The sequence below is a fragment of the Phalangium opilio genome, unplaced genomic scaffold, assembly GCF_054372755.1.
Source record: "Phalangium opilio isolate 3A_F unplaced genomic scaffold, DU_Popi_V2 ptg000046l_1, whole genome shotgun sequence".
Lineage (NCBI taxonomy): Eukaryota > Metazoa > Arthropoda > Arachnida > Opiliones > Phalangiidae > Phalangium > Phalangium opilio.
In genome coordinates this window covers 3030680-3046063 of record NW_028324169.1, presented here as the reverse complement: position 1 = coordinate 3046063, position 15384 = coordinate 3030680, and the positions used below count along the sequence as shown (strand labels likewise).

The 15384-nt window shown below is 37.1% G+C and overlaps 42 non-coding genes across 42 annotated transcripts; all 42 read left to right on the top strand.

Moving 5' to 3' along the window:
• The first annotated feature begins 76 nt into the window (after positions 1-76).
• TRNAT-AGU (transfer RNA threonine (anticodon AGU)) lies at positions 77-149 on the top strand. Its single transcript has one exon. It is a non-coding gene; the product is annotated as a tRNA-Thr (tRNA).
• Positions 150-304: 155 nt separating this feature from the next.
• On the top strand, positions 305-377 carry TRNAT-UGU (transfer RNA threonine (anticodon UGU)). The gene has a single exon. It is a non-coding gene; the product is annotated as a tRNA-Thr (tRNA).
• Positions 378-762: 385 nt separating this feature from the next.
• Positions 763-835, top strand: TRNAT-UGU (transfer RNA threonine (anticodon UGU)). The gene has a single exon. It is a non-coding gene; the product is annotated as a tRNA-Thr (tRNA).
• A 155-nt stretch (positions 836-990) lies between these two features.
• On the top strand, positions 991-1063 carry TRNAT-AGU (transfer RNA threonine (anticodon AGU)). Its single transcript has one exon. It is a non-coding gene; the product is annotated as a tRNA-Thr (tRNA).
• A 155-nt stretch (positions 1064-1218) lies between these two features.
• TRNAT-UGU (transfer RNA threonine (anticodon UGU)) lies at positions 1219-1291 on the top strand. Its single transcript has one exon. It is a non-coding gene; the product is annotated as a tRNA-Thr (tRNA).
• Positions 1292-1446: 155 nt separating this feature from the next.
• Positions 1447-1519, top strand: TRNAT-UGU (transfer RNA threonine (anticodon UGU)). The gene has a single exon. It is a non-coding gene; the product is annotated as a tRNA-Thr (tRNA).
• Positions 1520-1905: 386 nt separating this feature from the next.
• TRNAT-UGU (transfer RNA threonine (anticodon UGU)) lies at positions 1906-1978 on the top strand. The gene has a single exon. It is a non-coding gene; the product is annotated as a tRNA-Thr (tRNA).
• Positions 1979-2133: 155 nt separating this feature from the next.
• TRNAT-AGU (transfer RNA threonine (anticodon AGU)) lies at positions 2134-2206 on the top strand. The gene has a single exon. It is a non-coding gene; the product is annotated as a tRNA-Thr (tRNA).
• Positions 2207-2361: 155 nt separating this feature from the next.
• Positions 2362-2434, top strand: TRNAT-UGU (transfer RNA threonine (anticodon UGU)). Its single transcript has one exon. It is a non-coding gene; the product is annotated as a tRNA-Thr (tRNA).
• A 616-nt stretch (positions 2435-3050) lies between these two features.
• On the top strand, positions 3051-3123 carry TRNAT-UGU (transfer RNA threonine (anticodon UGU)). The gene has a single exon. It is a non-coding gene; the product is annotated as a tRNA-Thr (tRNA).
• A 616-nt stretch (positions 3124-3739) lies between these two features.
• Positions 3740-3812, top strand: TRNAT-UGU (transfer RNA threonine (anticodon UGU)). The gene has a single exon. It is a non-coding gene; the product is annotated as a tRNA-Thr (tRNA).
• An 844-nt stretch (positions 3813-4656) lies between these two features.
• On the top strand, positions 4657-4729 carry TRNAT-AGU (transfer RNA threonine (anticodon AGU)). Its single transcript has one exon. It is a non-coding gene; the product is annotated as a tRNA-Thr (tRNA).
• A 155-nt stretch (positions 4730-4884) lies between these two features.
• TRNAT-AGU (transfer RNA threonine (anticodon AGU)) lies at positions 4885-4957 on the top strand. The gene has a single exon. It is a non-coding gene; the product is annotated as a tRNA-Thr (tRNA).
• Positions 4958-5112: 155 nt separating this feature from the next.
• Positions 5113-5185, top strand: TRNAT-UGU (transfer RNA threonine (anticodon UGU)). Its single transcript has one exon. It is a non-coding gene; the product is annotated as a tRNA-Thr (tRNA).
• A 155-nt stretch (positions 5186-5340) lies between these two features.
• TRNAT-UGU (transfer RNA threonine (anticodon UGU)) lies at positions 5341-5413 on the top strand. Its single transcript has one exon. It is a non-coding gene; the product is annotated as a tRNA-Thr (tRNA).
• A 157-nt stretch (positions 5414-5570) lies between these two features.
• Positions 5571-5643, top strand: TRNAT-UGU (transfer RNA threonine (anticodon UGU)). The gene has a single exon. It is a non-coding gene; the product is annotated as a tRNA-Thr (tRNA).
• A 155-nt stretch (positions 5644-5798) lies between these two features.
• On the top strand, positions 5799-5871 carry TRNAT-AGU (transfer RNA threonine (anticodon AGU)). Its single transcript has one exon. It is a non-coding gene; the product is annotated as a tRNA-Thr (tRNA).
• Positions 5872-6026: 155 nt separating this feature from the next.
• On the top strand, positions 6027-6099 carry TRNAT-UGU (transfer RNA threonine (anticodon UGU)). The gene has a single exon. It is a non-coding gene; the product is annotated as a tRNA-Thr (tRNA).
• Positions 6100-6715: 616 nt separating this feature from the next.
• TRNAT-UGU (transfer RNA threonine (anticodon UGU)) lies at positions 6716-6788 on the top strand. Its single transcript has one exon. It is a non-coding gene; the product is annotated as a tRNA-Thr (tRNA).
• A 156-nt stretch (positions 6789-6944) lies between these two features.
• Positions 6945-7017, top strand: TRNAT-UGU (transfer RNA threonine (anticodon UGU)). The gene has a single exon. It is a non-coding gene; the product is annotated as a tRNA-Thr (tRNA).
• Positions 7018-7633: 616 nt separating this feature from the next.
• On the top strand, positions 7634-7706 carry TRNAT-UGU (transfer RNA threonine (anticodon UGU)). Its single transcript has one exon. It is a non-coding gene; the product is annotated as a tRNA-Thr (tRNA).
• Positions 7707-7861: 155 nt separating this feature from the next.
• On the top strand, positions 7862-7934 carry TRNAT-AGU (transfer RNA threonine (anticodon AGU)). The gene has a single exon. It is a non-coding gene; the product is annotated as a tRNA-Thr (tRNA).
• A 155-nt stretch (positions 7935-8089) lies between these two features.
• Positions 8090-8162, top strand: TRNAT-UGU (transfer RNA threonine (anticodon UGU)). The gene has a single exon. It is a non-coding gene; the product is annotated as a tRNA-Thr (tRNA).
• A 385-nt stretch (positions 8163-8547) lies between these two features.
• On the top strand, positions 8548-8620 carry TRNAT-AGU (transfer RNA threonine (anticodon AGU)). Its single transcript has one exon. It is a non-coding gene; the product is annotated as a tRNA-Thr (tRNA).
• Positions 8621-8775: 155 nt separating this feature from the next.
• TRNAT-UGU (transfer RNA threonine (anticodon UGU)) lies at positions 8776-8848 on the top strand. Its single transcript has one exon. It is a non-coding gene; the product is annotated as a tRNA-Thr (tRNA).
• A 155-nt stretch (positions 8849-9003) lies between these two features.
• On the top strand, positions 9004-9076 carry TRNAT-UGU (transfer RNA threonine (anticodon UGU)). Its single transcript has one exon. It is a non-coding gene; the product is annotated as a tRNA-Thr (tRNA).
• Positions 9077-9462: 386 nt separating this feature from the next.
• TRNAT-UGU (transfer RNA threonine (anticodon UGU)) lies at positions 9463-9535 on the top strand. Its single transcript has one exon. It is a non-coding gene; the product is annotated as a tRNA-Thr (tRNA).
• Positions 9536-9690: 155 nt separating this feature from the next.
• Positions 9691-9763, top strand: TRNAT-AGU (transfer RNA threonine (anticodon AGU)). Its single transcript has one exon. It is a non-coding gene; the product is annotated as a tRNA-Thr (tRNA).
• Positions 9764-9918: 155 nt separating this feature from the next.
• Positions 9919-9991, top strand: TRNAT-UGU (transfer RNA threonine (anticodon UGU)). The gene has a single exon. It is a non-coding gene; the product is annotated as a tRNA-Thr (tRNA).
• Positions 9992-10607: 616 nt separating this feature from the next.
• Positions 10608-10680, top strand: TRNAT-UGU (transfer RNA threonine (anticodon UGU)). Its single transcript has one exon. It is a non-coding gene; the product is annotated as a tRNA-Thr (tRNA).
• Positions 10681-10836: 156 nt separating this feature from the next.
• Positions 10837-10909, top strand: TRNAT-UGU (transfer RNA threonine (anticodon UGU)). The gene has a single exon. It is a non-coding gene; the product is annotated as a tRNA-Thr (tRNA).
• A 616-nt stretch (positions 10910-11525) lies between these two features.
• Positions 11526-11598, top strand: TRNAT-UGU (transfer RNA threonine (anticodon UGU)). Its single transcript has one exon. It is a non-coding gene; the product is annotated as a tRNA-Thr (tRNA).
• A 155-nt stretch (positions 11599-11753) lies between these two features.
• TRNAT-AGU (transfer RNA threonine (anticodon AGU)) lies at positions 11754-11826 on the top strand. Its single transcript has one exon. It is a non-coding gene; the product is annotated as a tRNA-Thr (tRNA).
• A 155-nt stretch (positions 11827-11981) lies between these two features.
• Positions 11982-12054, top strand: TRNAT-UGU (transfer RNA threonine (anticodon UGU)). The gene has a single exon. It is a non-coding gene; the product is annotated as a tRNA-Thr (tRNA).
• Positions 12055-12667: 613 nt separating this feature from the next.
• On the top strand, positions 12668-12740 carry TRNAT-UGU (transfer RNA threonine (anticodon UGU)). Its single transcript has one exon. It is a non-coding gene; the product is annotated as a tRNA-Thr (tRNA).
• A 156-nt stretch (positions 12741-12896) lies between these two features.
• TRNAT-UGU (transfer RNA threonine (anticodon UGU)) lies at positions 12897-12969 on the top strand. Its single transcript has one exon. It is a non-coding gene; the product is annotated as a tRNA-Thr (tRNA).
• Positions 12970-13124: 155 nt separating this feature from the next.
• Positions 13125-13197, top strand: TRNAT-AGU (transfer RNA threonine (anticodon AGU)). The gene has a single exon. It is a non-coding gene; the product is annotated as a tRNA-Thr (tRNA).
• A 155-nt stretch (positions 13198-13352) lies between these two features.
• Positions 13353-13425, top strand: TRNAT-UGU (transfer RNA threonine (anticodon UGU)). The gene has a single exon. It is a non-coding gene; the product is annotated as a tRNA-Thr (tRNA).
• A 155-nt stretch (positions 13426-13580) lies between these two features.
• TRNAT-UGU (transfer RNA threonine (anticodon UGU)) lies at positions 13581-13653 on the top strand. Its single transcript has one exon. It is a non-coding gene; the product is annotated as a tRNA-Thr (tRNA).
• A 613-nt stretch (positions 13654-14266) lies between these two features.
• Positions 14267-14339, top strand: TRNAT-UGU (transfer RNA threonine (anticodon UGU)). The gene has a single exon. It is a non-coding gene; the product is annotated as a tRNA-Thr (tRNA).
• Positions 14340-14496: 157 nt separating this feature from the next.
• On the top strand, positions 14497-14569 carry TRNAT-UGU (transfer RNA threonine (anticodon UGU)). Its single transcript has one exon. It is a non-coding gene; the product is annotated as a tRNA-Thr (tRNA).
• Positions 14570-14955: 386 nt separating this feature from the next.
• TRNAT-UGU (transfer RNA threonine (anticodon UGU)) lies at positions 14956-15028 on the top strand. Its single transcript has one exon. It is a non-coding gene; the product is annotated as a tRNA-Thr (tRNA).
• Positions 15029-15384: the final 356 nt, after the last annotated feature.

Here is a 15384-nt window from a genome sequence, read left to right as displayed (position 1 = left end):
TATAAGAAAACAATAGGGTAAACTCAAATGAGTTAAATTACTGATATATTCAGCATTAATCTCGCTTCACAACAAGGGCTCCGTGGCTTAGTGGTTAAAGCGCCTGTCTAGTAAACAGGAGATCATGAGTTCGATTCTCGTCGGAGCCTCTTTGTTATGGTACTTGAACTAGTTTTCGTAGCTTTTAAATTTTGAAAAACTTGAAATAATGGTTGCTTGAGATATGCATATATGCAAACAATAGGGTAAACTCAAATGAGTTAAATTACTGAAACATTCAGCATTAATCTCGCTTCACAACAATGGCTCCGTGGCTTAGTGGTTAAAGCGCCTGTCTTGTAAACAGGAGATCATGAGTTCGATTCTCGTCGGAGCCTCGTTGTTATGATACTTGATAGAGTTTTCGTAGCAATTAAATTTTGAAAAACTTGAAATAATGGTTGCTTGAGATATGCATATATGCAAACAATAGGGTAAAACTGCAAATGAGTTAAATTGCTGAAATATTCAGCATTAATCTCGCTTTACAACAAGGGCTCCGTGGCGTAGTGGTTAAAGCGCCTGTCTAGTAAACAGGAGATCATGTGTTCGATTCTCGTCGGACCCTCTTTGTTATGATACTTGAACTAGTTTTCGTAGCTATTAAATTTTGAAAAACTTGAAATAATGGTTGCTTGAGATATGCATATATGCAAACAATAGGGTAAACTCAAATGAGTTAAATTACTGAAATATTCAGCATTAATCTCGCTCCACAACAAGGGCTCCGTGGCGTAGTGGTTAAAGCGCCTGTCTTGTAAACAGGAGATCATGAGTTCGATTCTCGTCGGAGCCTCGTTGTTATGATACTTGAACTAGCTTTCGTAGCTGTTAAATTTTGAAAAACTTGAAATAATGGTTGCTTGAGATATGCATATAAGAAAACAATAGGGTAAACTCAAATGAGTTAAATTACTGATATATTCAGCATTAATCTCGCTTCACAACAAGGGCTCCGTGGCTTAGTGGTTAAAGCGCCTGTCTAGTAAACAGGAGATCATGAGTTCGATTCTCGTCGGAGCCTCTTTGTTATGGTACTTGAACTAGTTTTCGTAGCTTTTAAATTTTGAAAAACTTGAAATAATGGTTGCTTGAGATATGCATATATGCAAACAATAGGGTAAACTCAAATGAGTTAAATTACTGAAACATTCAGCATTAATCTCGCTTCACAACAAGGGCTCCGTGGCTTAGTGGTTAAAGCGCCTGTCTTGTAAACAGGAGATCATGAGTTCGATTCTCGTCGGAGCCTCGTTGTTATGATACTTGATAGAGTTTTCGTAGCAATTAAATTTTGAAAAACTTGAAATAATGGTTGCTTGAGATATGCATATATGCAAACAATAGGGTAAACTCAAATGAGTTAAATTACTGATATATTCAGCATTAATCTCGCTTCACAACAAGGGCTCCGTGGCTTAGTGGTTAAAGCGCCTGTCTTGTAAACAGGAGATCATGAGTTCGATTCTCGTCGGAGCCTCGTTGTTATGATACTTGATAGAGTTTTCGTAGCAATTAAATTTTGAAAAACTTGAAATAATGGTTGCTTGAGATATGCATATATGCAAACAATAGAGTAAAACTGCAAATGAGTTAAATTGCTGAAATATTCAGCATTAATCTCGCTTTACAACAAGGGCTCCGTGGCGTAGTGGTAAAAGCGCCTGTCTAGTAAACAGGAGATCATGTGTTCGATTCTCGTCGGAGCCTCTTTGTTATGATACTTGAACTAGTTTTCGTAGCTATTAAATTTTGAAAAACTTGAAATAATGGTTGCTTGAGATATGCATATATGCAGACAATAGGGTAAAACTCAAATGAGTTAAATTACTGAAATATTCAGCATTAATCTCGCTTCACAACAAGGGCTCCGTGGCGTAGTGGTTAAAGCGCCTGTCTTGTAAACAGGAGATCATGAGTTCGATTCTCGTCGGAGCCTCGTTGTTATGATACTTGAACTAGCTTTCGTAGCTGTTAAATTTTGAAAAACTTGAAATAATGGTTGCTTGAGATATGCATATAAGAAAACAATAGGGTAAACTCAAATGAGTTAAATTACTGATATATTCAGCATTAATCTCGCTTCACAACAAGGGCTCCGTGGCTTAGTGGTTAAAGCGCCTGTCTAGTAAACAGGAGATCATGAGTTCGATTCTCGTCGGAGCCTCTTTGTTATGGTACTTGAACTAGTTTTCGTAGCTTTTAAATTTTGAAAAACTTGAAATAATGGTTGCTTGAGATATGCATATATGCAAACAATAGGGTAAACTCAAATGAGTTAAATTACTGAAACATTCAGCATTAATCTCGCTTCACAACAAGGGCTCCGTGGCTTAGTGGTTAAAGCGCCTGTCTTGTAAACAGGAGATCATGAGTTCGATTCTCGTCGGAGCCTCGTTGTTATGATACTTGATAGAGTTTTCGTAGCAATTAAATTTTGAAAAACTTGAAATAATGGTTGCTTGAGATATGCATATATGCAAACAATAGGGTAAAACTGCAAATGAGTTAAATTGCTGAAATATTCAGCATTAATCTCGCTTTACAACAAGGGCTCCGTGGCGTAGTGGTTAAAGCGCCTGTCTAGTAAACAGGAGATCATGAGTTCGATTCTCGTCGGAGCCTCTTTGTTATGATACTTGATAGAGTTTTCGTAGCAATTAAATTTTGAAAAACTTGAAATAATGGTTGCTTGAGATATGCATATATGCAAACAATAGAGTAAAACTGCAAAGGAGTTAAATTGCTGAAATATTCAGCATTAATCTCGCTTTACAACAAGGGCTCCGTGGCGTAGTGGTAAAAGCGCCTGTCTAGTAAACAGGAGATCATGTGTTCGATTCTCGTCGGACCCTCTTTGTTATGATACTTGAACTAGTTTTCGTAGCTATTAAATTTTGAAAAACTTGATATAATGGTTGCTTGAGATATGCATATATGCAGACAATAGGGTAAAACTCAAATGAGTTAAATTACTGAAATATTCAGCATTAATCTCGCTTTACAACAAGGGCTCCGTGGCTTAGTGGTTAAAGCGCCTGTCTTGTAAACAGGAGATCATGAGTTCGATTCTCGTCGGAACCTCGTTGTTATGATACTTGAACTAGTTTTCGTTGCTATTAAATTTTGGAAAACTAGAAATAATAGTTGCTTGAGATATGCATATATGCAAACAATAGGGTAAAACTGCAAATGAGTTAAATTGCTGAAATATTCAGCATTAATCTCGCTTTACAACAAGGGCTCCGTAGCGTAGTGGTTAAAGCGCCTGTCTAGTAAACAGGAGATCATGAGTTCGATTCTCGTCGGAGCCTCGTTGTTATGATACTTGATAGAGTTTTCGTAGCAATTAAATTTTGAAAAACTTGATATAATGGTTGCTTGAGATATGCATATTTGCAAACAATAGAGTAAAACTGCAAATGAGTTAAATTGCAGAAATATTCAGCATTAATCTCGCTTTACAACAAGGGCTCCGTGGCGTAGTGGTAAAAGCGCCTGTCTAGTAAACAGGAGATCATGTGTTCGATTCTCGTCGGAGCCTCTTTGTTATGATACTTGAACTAGTTTTCGTAGCTATTAAATTTTGAAAAACTTGAAATAATGGTTGCTTGAGATATGCATATATGCAGACAATAGGGTAAAACTCAAATGAGTTAAATTACTGAAATATTCAGCATTAATCTCGCTTCACAACAAGGGCTCCGTGGCGTAGTGGTTAAAGCGCCTGTCTTGTAAACAGGAGATCATGAGTTCGATTCTCGTCGGAGCCTCGTTGTTATGATACTTGATAGAGTTTTCGTAGCAATTAAATTTTGAAAAACTTGAAATAATGGTTGCTTGAGATATGCATATATGCAAACAATAGGGTAAAACTGCAAATGAGATAAATTGCTGAAATATTCAGCATTAATCTCGCTTTACAACAAGGGCTCCGTGGCGTAGTGGTTAAAGCGCCTGTCTAGTAAACAGGAGATCATGAGTTCGATTCTCGTCGGAGCCTCGTTGTTATGATACTTGAACTAGTTTTCGTAGCAATTAAATTTTGAAAAACTTGAAATAATGGTTGCTTGAGATATGCATATATGCAAACAATAGGGTAAAACTGCAAATGAGTTTAATTGCTGAAATATTCAGCATTAATCTCGCTTTACAACAAGGGCTCCGTGGCGTAGTGGTTAAAGCGCCTGTCTAGTAAACAGGAGATCATGTGTTCGATTCTCGTCGGACCCTCTTTGTTATGATACTTGAACTAGTTTTCGTAGCTATTAAATTTTGAAAAACTTGAAATAATGGTTGCTTGAGATATGCATATATGCAGACAATAGGGTAAAACTCAAATGAGTTAAATTACTGAAATATTCAGCATTAATCTCGCTTCACAACAAGGGCTCCGTGGCGTAGTGGTTAAAGCGCCTTTCTTGTAAACAGGAGATCATGAGTTCGATTCTCGTCGGAGCCTCGTTGTTATGATACTTGAACTAGCTTTCGTAGCTGTTAAATTTTGAAAAACTTGAAATAATGGTTGCTTGAGATATGCATATAAGAAAACAATAGGGTAAACTCAAATGAGTTAAATTACTGATATATTCAGCATTAATCTCGCTTCACAACAAGGGCTCCGTGGCTTAGTGGTTAAAGCGCCTGTCTAGTAAACAGGAGATCATGAGTTCGATTCTCGTCGGAGCCTCTTTGTTATGGTACTTGAACTAGTTTTCGTAGCTTTGAAATTTTGAAAAACTTGAAATAATGGTTGCTTGAGATATGCATATAAGAAAACAATAGGGTAAACTCAAATGAGTTAAATTACTGATATATTCAGCATTAATCTCGCTTCACAACAAGGGCTCCGTGGCTTAGTGGTTAAAGCGCCTGTCTAGTAAACAGGAGATCATGAGTTCGATTCTCGTCGGAGCCTCTTTGTTATGGTACTTGAACTAGTTTTCGTAGCTTTTAAATTTTGAAAAACTTGAAATAATGGTTGCTTGAGATATGCATATATGCAAACGATAGGGTAAACTCAAATGAGTTAAATTACTGAAACATTCAGCATTAATCTCGCTTCACAACAAGGGCTCCGTGGCCTAGTGGTTAAAGCGCCTGTCTTGTAAACAGGAGATCATGAGTTCGATTCTCGTCGGAGCCTCGTTGTTATGATACTTGATAGAGTTTTCGTAGCAATTAAATTTTGAAAAACTTGAAATAATGGTTGCTTGAGATATGCATATATGCAAACAATAGGGTAAACTCAAATGAGTTAAATTACTGATATATTCAGCATTAATCTCGCTTCACAACAAGGGCTCCGTGGCTTAGTGGTTAAAGCGCCTGTCTTGTAAACAGGAGATCATGAGTTCGATTCTCGTCGGAGCCTCGTTGTTATGATACTTGATAGAGTTTTCGTAGCAATTAAATTTTGAAAAACTTGAAATAATGGTTGCTTGAGATATGCATATATGCAAACAATAGAGTAAAACTGCAAATGAGTTAAATTGCTGAAATATTCAGCATTAATCTCGCTTTACAACAAGGGCTCCGTGGCGTAGTGGTTAAAGCGCCTGTCTTGTAAACAGGAGATCATGAGTTCGATTCTCGTCGGAGCCTCGTTGTTATGATACTTGAACTAGCTTTCGTAGCTGTTAAATTTTGAAAAACTTGAAATAATGGTTGCTTGAGATATGCATATAAGAAAACAATAGGGTAAACTCAAATGAGTTAAATTACTGATATATTCAGCATTAATCTCGCTTCACAACAAGGGCTCCGTGGCTTAGTGGTTAAAGCGCCTGTCTAGTAAACAGGAGATCATGAGTTCGATTCTCGTCGGAGCCTCTTTGTTATGGTACTTGAACTAGTTTTCGTAGCTTTTAAATTTTGAAAAACTTGAAATAATGGTTGCTTGAGATATGCATATATGCAAACAATAGGGTAAACTCAAATGAGTTAAATTACTGAAACATTCAGCATTAATCTCGCTTCACAACAAGGGCTCCGTGGCTTAGTGGTTAAAGCGCCTGTCTTGTAAACAGGAGATCATGAGTTCGATTCTCGTCGGAGCCTCGTTGTTATGATACTTGATAGAGTTTTCGTAGCAATTAAATTTTGAAAAACTTGAAATAATGGTTGCTTGAGATATGCATATATGCAAACAATAGGGTAAAACTGCAAATGAGTTAAATTGCTGAAATATTCAGCATTAATCTCGCTTTACAACAAGGGCTCCGTGGCGTAGTGGTTAAAGCGCCTGTCTAGTAAACAGGAGATCATGAGTTCGATTCTCGTCGGAGCCTCTTTGTTATGATACTTGATAGAGTTTTCGTAGCAATTAAATTTTGAAAAACTTGAAATAATGGTTGCTTGAGATATGCATATATGCAAACAATAGAGTAAAACTGCAAATGAGTTAAATTGCTGAAATATTCAGCATTAATCTCGCTTTACAACAAGGGCTCCGTGGCGTAGTGGTAAAAGCGCCTGTCTAGTAAACAGGAGATCATGTGTTCGATTCTCGTCGGACCCTCTTTGTTATGATACTTGAACTAGTTTTCGTAGCTATTAAATTTTGAAAAACTTGATATAATGGTTGCTTGAGATATGCATATATGCAGACAATAGGGTAAAACTCAAATGAGTTAAATTACTGAAATATTCAGCATTAATCTCGCTTTACAACAAGGGCTCCGTGGCTTAGTGGTTAAAGCGCCTGTCTTGTAAACAGGAGATCATGAGTTCGATTCTCGTCGGAACCTCGTTGTTATGATACTTGAACTAGTTTTCGTTGCTATTAAATTTTGAAAAACTTGAAATAATGGTTGCTTGAGATATGCATATATGCAGACAATAGGGTAAAACTCAAATGAGTTAAATTACTGAAATATTCAGCATTAATCTCGCTTCACAACAAGGGCTCCGTGGCGTAGTGGTTAAAGCGCCTGTCTTGTAAACAGGAGATCATGAGTTCGATTCTCGTCGGAGCCTCGTTGTTATGATACTTGATAGAGTTTTCGTAGCAATTAAATTTTGAAAAACTTGAAATAATGGTTGCTTGAGATATGCATATATGCAAACAATAGGGTAAAACTGCAAATGAGTTAAATTGCTGAAATATTCAGCATTAATCTCGCTTTACAACAAGGGCTCCGTGGCGTAGTGGTTAAAGCGCCTGTCTAGTAAACAGGAGATCATGAGTTCGATTCTCGTCGGAGCCTCGTTGTTATGATACTTGAACTAGTTTTCGTAGCAATTAAATTTTGAAAAACTTGAAATAATGGTTGCTTGAGATATGCATATATGCAAACAATAGGGTAAAACTGCAAATGAGTTTAATTGCTGAAATATTCAGCATTAATCTCGCTTTACAACAAGGGCTCCGTGGCGTAGTGGTTAAAGCGCCTGTCTAGTAAACAGGAGATCATGTGTTCGATTCTCGTCGGACCCTCTTTGTTATGATACTTGAACTAGTTTTCGTAGCTATTAAATTTTGAAAAACTTGAAATAATGGTTGCTTGAGATATGCATATATGCAGACAATAGGGTAAAACTCAAATGAGTTAAATTACTGAAATATTCAGCATTAATCTCGCTTCACAACAAGGGCTCCGTGGCGTAGTGGTTAAAGCGCCTGTCTTGTAAACAGGAGATCATGAGTTCGATTCTCGTCGGAGCCTCGTTGTTATGATACTTGAACTAGCTTTCGTAGCTGTTAAATTTTGAAAAACTTGAAATAATGGTTGCTTGAGATATGCATATAAGAAAACAATAGGGTAAACTCAAATGAGTTAAATTACTGATATATTCAGCATTAATCTCGCTTCACAACAAGGGCTCCGTGGCTTAGTGGTTAAAGCGCCTGTCTAGTAAACAGGAGATCATGAGTTCGATTCTCGTCGGAGCCTCTTTGTTATGGTACTTGAACTAGTTTTCGTAGCTTTTAAATTTTGAAAAACTTGAAATAATGGTTGCTTGAGATATGCATATAAGAAAACAATAGGGTAAACTCAAATGAGTTAAATTACTGAAATATTCAGCATTAATCTCGCTTCACAACAAGGGCTCCGTGGCTTAGTGGTTAAAGCGCCTGTCTTGTAAACAGGAGATCATGAGTTCGATTCTCGTCGGAGCCTCGTTGTTATGATACTTGATAGAGTTTTCGTAGCAATTAAATTTTGAAAAACTTGAAATAATGGTTGCTTGAGATATGCATATATGCAAACAATAGGGTAAAACTGCAAATGAGTTAAATTGCTGAAATATTCAGCATTAATCTCGCTTTACAACAAGGGCTCCGTGGCGTAGTGGTTAAAGCGCCTGTCTAGTAAACAGGAGATCATGAGTTCGATGCTCGTCGGAGCCTCGTTGTTATGATACTTGAACTAGCTTTCGTAGCTGTTAAATTTTGAAAAACTTGAAATAATGGTTGCTTGAGATATGCATATAAGAAAACAATAGGGTAAACTCAAATGAGTTAAATTACTGATATATTCAGCATTAATCTCGCTTCACAACAAGGGCTCCGTGGCTTAGTGGTTAAAGCGCCTGTCTAGTAAACAGGAGATCATGAGTTCGATTCTCGTCGGAGCCTCTTTGTTATGGTACTTGAACTAGTTTTCGTAGCTTTTAAATTTTGAAAAACTTGAAATAATGGTTGCTTGAGATATGCATATATGCAAACGATAGGGTAAACTCAAATGAGTTAAATTACTGAAACATTCAGCATTAATCTCGCTTCACAACAAGGGCTCCGTGGCCTAGTGGTTAAAGCGCCTGTCTTGTAAACAGGAGATCATGAGTTCGATTCTCGTCGGAGCCTCGTTGTTATGATACTTGATAGAGTTTTCGTAGCAATTAAATTTTGAAAAACTTGAAATAATGGTTGCTTGAGATATGCATATATGCAAACAATAGGGTAAACTCAAATGAGTTAAATTACTGATATATTCAGCATTAATCTCGCTTCACAACAAGGGCTCCGTGGCTTAGTGGTTAAAGCGCCTGTCTTGTAAACAGGAGATCATGAGTTCGATTCTCGTCGGAGCCTCGTTGTTATGATACTTGATAGAGTTTTCGTAGCAATTAAATTTTGAAAAACTTGAAATAATGGTTGCTTGAGATATGCATATATGCAAACAATAGAGTAAAACTGCAAATGAGTTAAATTGCTGAAATATTCAGCATTAATCTCGCTTTACAACAAGGGCTCCGTGGCGTAGTGGTAAAAGCGCCTGTCTAGTAAACAGGAGATCATGTGTTCGATTCTCGTCGGAGCCTCTTTGTTATGATACTTGAACTAGTTTTCGTAGCTATTAAATTTTGAAAAACTTGAAATAATGGTTGCTTGAGATATGCATATATGCAGACAATAGGGTAAAACTCAAATGAGTTAAATTACTGAAATATTCAGCATTAATCTCGCTTCACAACAAGGGCTCCGTGGCGTAGTGGTTAAAGCGCCTGTCTTGTAAACAGGAGATCATGAGTTCGATTCTCGTCGGAGCCTCGTTGTTATGATACTTGAACTAGCTTTCGTAGCTGTTAAATTTTGAAAAACTTGAAATAATGGTTGCTTGAGATATGCATATAAGAAAACAATAGGGTAAACTCAAATGAGTTAAATTACTGATATATTCAGCATTAATCTCGCTTCACAACAAGGGCTCCGTGGCTTAGTGGTTAAAGCGCCTGTCTAGTAAACAGGAGATCATGAGTTCGATTCTCGTCGGAGCCTCTTTGTTATGGTACTTGAACTAGTTTTCGTAGCTTTTAAATTTTGAAAAACTTGAAATAATGGTTGCTTGAGATATGCATATATGCAAACAATAGGGTAAACTCAAATGAGTTAAATTACTGAAACATTCAGCATTAATCTCGCTTCACAACAAGGGCTCCGTGGCTTAGTGGTTAAAGCGCCTGTCTTGTAAACAGGAGATCATGAGTTCGATTCTCGTCGGAGCCTCGTTGTTATGATACTTGATAGAGTTTTCGTAGCAATTAAATTTTGAAAAACTTGAAATAATGGTTGCTTGAGATATGCATATATGCAAACAATAGGGTAAAACTGCAAATGAGTTAAATTGCTGAAATATTCAGCATTAATCTCGCTTTACAACAAGGGCTCCGTGGCGTAGTGGTTAAAGCGCCTGTCTAGTAAACAGGAGATCATGAGTTCGATTCTCGTCGGAGCCTCTTTGTTATGATACTTGATAGAGTTTTCGTAGCAATTAAATTTTGAAAAACTTGAAATAATGGTTGCTTGAGATATGCATATATGCAAACAATAGAGTAAAACTGCAAATGAGTTAAATTGCTGAAATATTCAGCATTAATCTCGCTTTACAACAAGGGCTCCGTGGCGTAGTGGTAAAAGCGCCTGTCTAGTAAACAGGAGATCATGTGTTCGATTCTCGTCGGACCCTCTTTGTTATGATACTTGAACTAGTTTTCGTAGCTATTAAATTTTGAAAAACTTGATATAATGGTTGCTTGAGATATGCATATATGCAGACAATAGGGTAAAACTCAAATGAGTTAAATTACTGAAATATTCAGCATTAATCTCGCTTTACAACAAGGGCTCCGTGGCTTAGTGGTTAAAGCGCCTGTCTTGTAAACAGGAGATCATGAGTTCGATTCTCGTCGGAACCTCGTTGTTATGATACTTGAACTAGTTTTCGTTGCTATTAAATTTTGAAAAACTTGAAATAATGGTTGCTTGAGATATGCATATATGCAGACAATAGGGTAAAACTCAAATGAGTTAAATTACTGAAATATTCAGCATTAATCTCGCTTCACAACAAGGGCTCCGTGGCGTAGTGGTTAAAGCGCCTGTCTTGTAAACAGGAGATCATGAGTTCGATTCTCGTCGGAGCCTCGTTGTTATGATACTTGATAGAGTTTTCGTAGCAATTAAATTTTGAAAAACTTGAAATAATGGTTGCTTGAGATATGCATATATGCAAACAATAGGGTAAAACTGCAAATGAGTTAAATTGCTGAAATATTCAGCATTAATCTCGCTTTACAACAAGGGCTCCGTGGCGTAGTGGTTAAAGCGCCTGTCTAGTAAACAGGAGATCATGAGTTCGATTCTCGTCGGAGCCTCGTTGTTATGATACTTGAACTAGTTTTCGTAGCAATTAAATTTTGAAAAACTTGAAATAATGGTTGCTTGAGATATGCATATATGCAAACAATAGGGTAAAACTGCAAATGAGTTTAATTGCTGAAATATTCAGCATTAATCTCGCTTTACAACAAGGGCTCCGTGGCGTAGTGGTTAAAGCGCCTGTCTAGTAAACAGGAGATCATGTGTTCGATTCTCGTCGGACCCTCTTTGTTATGATACTTGAACTAGTTTTCGTAGCTATTAAATTTTGAAAAACTTGAAATAATGGTTGCTTGAGATATGCATATATGCAGACAATAGGGTAAAACTCAAATGAGTTAAATTACTGAAATATTCAGCATTAATCTCGCTTCACAACAAGGGCTCCGTGGCGTAGTGGTTAAAGCGCCTGTCTTGTAAACAGGAGATCATGAGTTCGATTCTCGTCGGAGCCTCGTTGTTATGATACTTGAACTAGCTTTCGTAGCTGTTAAATTTTGAAAAACTTGAAATAATGGTTGCTTGAGATATGCATATAAGAAAACAATAGGGTAAACTCAAATGAGTTAAATTACTGATATATTCAGCATTAATCTCGCTTCACAACAAGGGCTCCGTGGCTTAGTGGTTAAAGCGCCTGTCTAGTAAACAGGAGATCATGAGTTCGATTCTCGTCGGAGCCTCTTTGTTATGGTACTTGAACTAGTTTTCGTAGCTTTTAAATTTTGAAAAACTTGAAATAATGGTTGCTTGAGATATGCATATAAGAAAACAATAGGGTAAACTCAAATGAGTTAAATTACTGAAATATTCAGCATTAATCTCGCTTCACAACAAGGGCTCCGTGGCTTAGTGGTTAAAGCGCCTGTCTTGTAAACAGGAGATCATGAGTTCGATTCTCGTCGGAGCCTCGTTGTTATGATACTTGATAGAGTTTTCGTAGCAATTAAATTTTGAAAAACTTGAAATAATGGTTGCTTGAGATATGCATATATGCAAACAATAGGGTAAAACTGCAAATGAGTTAAATTGCTGAAATATTCAGCATTAATCTCGCTTTACAACAAGGGCTCCGTGGCGTAGTGGTTAAAGCGCCTGTCTAGTAAACAGGAGATCATGAGTTCGATTCTCGTCGGAGCCTCGTTGTTATGATACTTGAACTAGCTTTCGTAGCTGTTAAATTTTGAAAAACTTGAAATAATGGTTGCTTGAGATATGCATATAAGAAAACAATAGGGTAAACTCAAATGAGTTAAATTACTGAAATATTCAGCATTAATCTCGCTTTACAACAAGGGCTCCGTGGCGTAGTGGTAAAAGCGCCTGTCTAGTAAACAGGAGATCATGTGTTCGATTCTCGTCGGAGCCTCTTTGTTATGATACTTGAACTAGTTTTCGTAGCAATTAAATTTTGAAAAACTTGAAATAATGGTTGCTTGAGATATGCATATATGCAAACAATAGGGTAAACTCAAATGAGTTAAATTACTGATATATTCAGCATTAATCTCGCTTCACAACAAGGGCTCCGTGGCTTAGTGGTTAAAGCGCCTGTCTTGTAAACAGGAGATCATGAGTTCGATTCTCGTCGGAGCCTCGTTGTTATGATACTTGATAGAGTTTTCGTAGCAATTAAATTTTGAAAAACTTGAAATAATGGTTGCTTGAGATATGCATATATGCAGACAATAGGGTAAAACTCAAATGAGTTAAATTACTGAAATATTCAGCATTAATCTCGCTTCACAACAAGGGCTCCGTGGCGTAGTGGTTAAAGCGCCTGTCTTGTAAACAGGAGATCATGAGTTCGATTCTCGTCGGAGCCTCGTTGTTATGATACTTGAACTAGCTTTCGTAGCTGTTAAATTTTGAAAAACTTGAAATAATGGTTGCTTGAGATATGCATATAAGAAAACAATAGGGTAAACTCAAATGAGTTAAATTACTGATATATTCAGCATTAATCTCGCTTCACAACAAGGGCTCCGTGGCTTAGTGGTTAAAGCGCCTGTCTAGTAAACAGGAGATCATGAGTTCGATTCTCGTCGGAGCCTCTTTGTTATGGTACTTGAACTAGTTTTCGTAGCTTTTAAATTTTGAAAAACTTGAAATAATGGTTGCTTGAGATATGCATATAAGAAAACAATAGGGTAAACTCAAATGAGTTAAATTACTGAAATATTCAGCATTAATCTCGCTTCACAACAAGGGCTCCGTGGCTTAGTGGTTAAAGCGCCTGTCTTGTAAACAGGAGATCATGAGTTCGATTCTCGTCGGAGCCTCGTTGTTATGATACTTGATAGAGTTTTCGTAGCAATTAAATTTTGAAAAACTTGAAATAATGGTTGCTTGAGATATGCATATATGCAAACAATAGGGTAAACTCAAATGAGTTAAATTACTGATATATTCAGCATTAATCTCGCTTCACAACAAGGGCTCCGTGGCTTAGTGGTTAAAGCGCCTGTCTTGTAAACAGGAGATCATGAGTTCGATTCTCGTCGGAGCCTCGTTGTTATGATACTTGATAGAGTTTTCGTAGCAATTAAATTTTGAAAAACTTGAAATAATGGTTGCTTGAGATATGCATATATGCAAACAATAGGGTAAAACTGCAAATGAGTTAAATTGCTGAAATATTCAGCATTAATCTCGCTTTACAACAAGGGCTCCGTGGCGTAGTGGTTAAAGCGCCTGTCTAGTAAACAGGAGATCATGAGTTCGATTCTCGTCGGAGCCTCGTTGTTATGATACTTGAACTAGCTTTCGTAGCTGTTAAATTTTGAAAAACTTGAAATAATGGTTGCTTGAGATATGCATATAAGAAAACAATAGGGTAAACTCAAATGAGTTAAATTACTGAAATATTCAGCATTAATCTCGCTTTACAACAAGGGCTCCGTGGCGTAGTGGTAAAAGCGCCTGTCTAGTAAACAGGAGATCATGTGTTCGATTCTCGTCGGAGCCTCTTTGTTATGATACTTGAACTAGTTTTCGTAGCAATTAAATTTTGAAAAACTTGAAATAATGGTTGCTTGAGATATGCATATATGCAAACAATAGGGTAAACTCAAATGAGTTAAATTACTGATATATTCAGCATTAATCTCGCTTCACAACAAGGGCTCCGTGGCTTAGTGGTTAAAGCGCCTGTCTTGTAAACAGGAGATCATGAGTTCGATTCTCGTCGGAACCTCGTTGTTATGATACTTGATAGAGTTTTCGTAGCAATTAAATTTTGAAAAACTTGAAATAATGGTTGCTTGAGATATGCATATATGCAAACAATAGGGTAAAACTGCAAATGAGTTAAATTGCTGAAATATTCAGCATTAATCTCGCTTTACAACAAGGGCTCCGTGGCGTAGTGGTAAAAGCGCCTGTCTTGTAAACAGGAGATCATGAGTTCGATTCTCGTCGGAGCCTCGTTGTTATGATACTTGATAGAGTTTTCGTAGCAATTAAATTTTGAAAAACTTGAAATAATGGTTGCTTGAGATATGCATATATGCAAACAATAGAGTAAAACTGCAAATGAGTTAAATTGCTGAAATATTCAGCATTAATCTCGCTTTACAACAAGGGCTCCGTGGCGTAGTGGTAAAAGCGCCTGTCTAGTAAACAGGAGATCATGTGTTCGATTCTCGTCGGAGCCTCTTTGTTATGATACTTGAACTAGTTTTCGTAGCTATTAAATTTTGAAAAACTTGAAATAATGGTTGCTTGAGATATGCATATATGCAGACAATAGGGTAAAACTCAAATGAGTTAAATTACTGAAATATTCAGCATTAATCTCGCTTCACAACAAGGGCTCCGTGGCGTAGTGGTTAAAGCGCCTGTCTTGTAAACAGGAGATCATGAGTTCGATTCTCGTCGGAGCCTCGTTGCTATGATACTTGATAGAGTTTTCGTAGCAATTAAATTTTGAAAAACTTGAAATAATGGTTGCTTGAGATATGCATATATGCAAACAATAGGGTAAAACTGCAAATGAGTTAAATTGCTGAAATATTCAGCATTAATCTCGCTTTACAACAAGGGCTCCGTGGCGTAGTGGTTAAAGCGCCTGTCTAGTAAACAGGAGATCATGAGTTCGATTCTCGTCGGAGCCTCGTTGTTATGATACTTGAACTAGCTTTCGTAGCTGTTAAATTTTGAAAAACTTGAAATAATGGTTGCTTGAGATATGCATATAAGAAAACAATAGGGTAAACTCAAATGAGTTAAATTACTGAAAT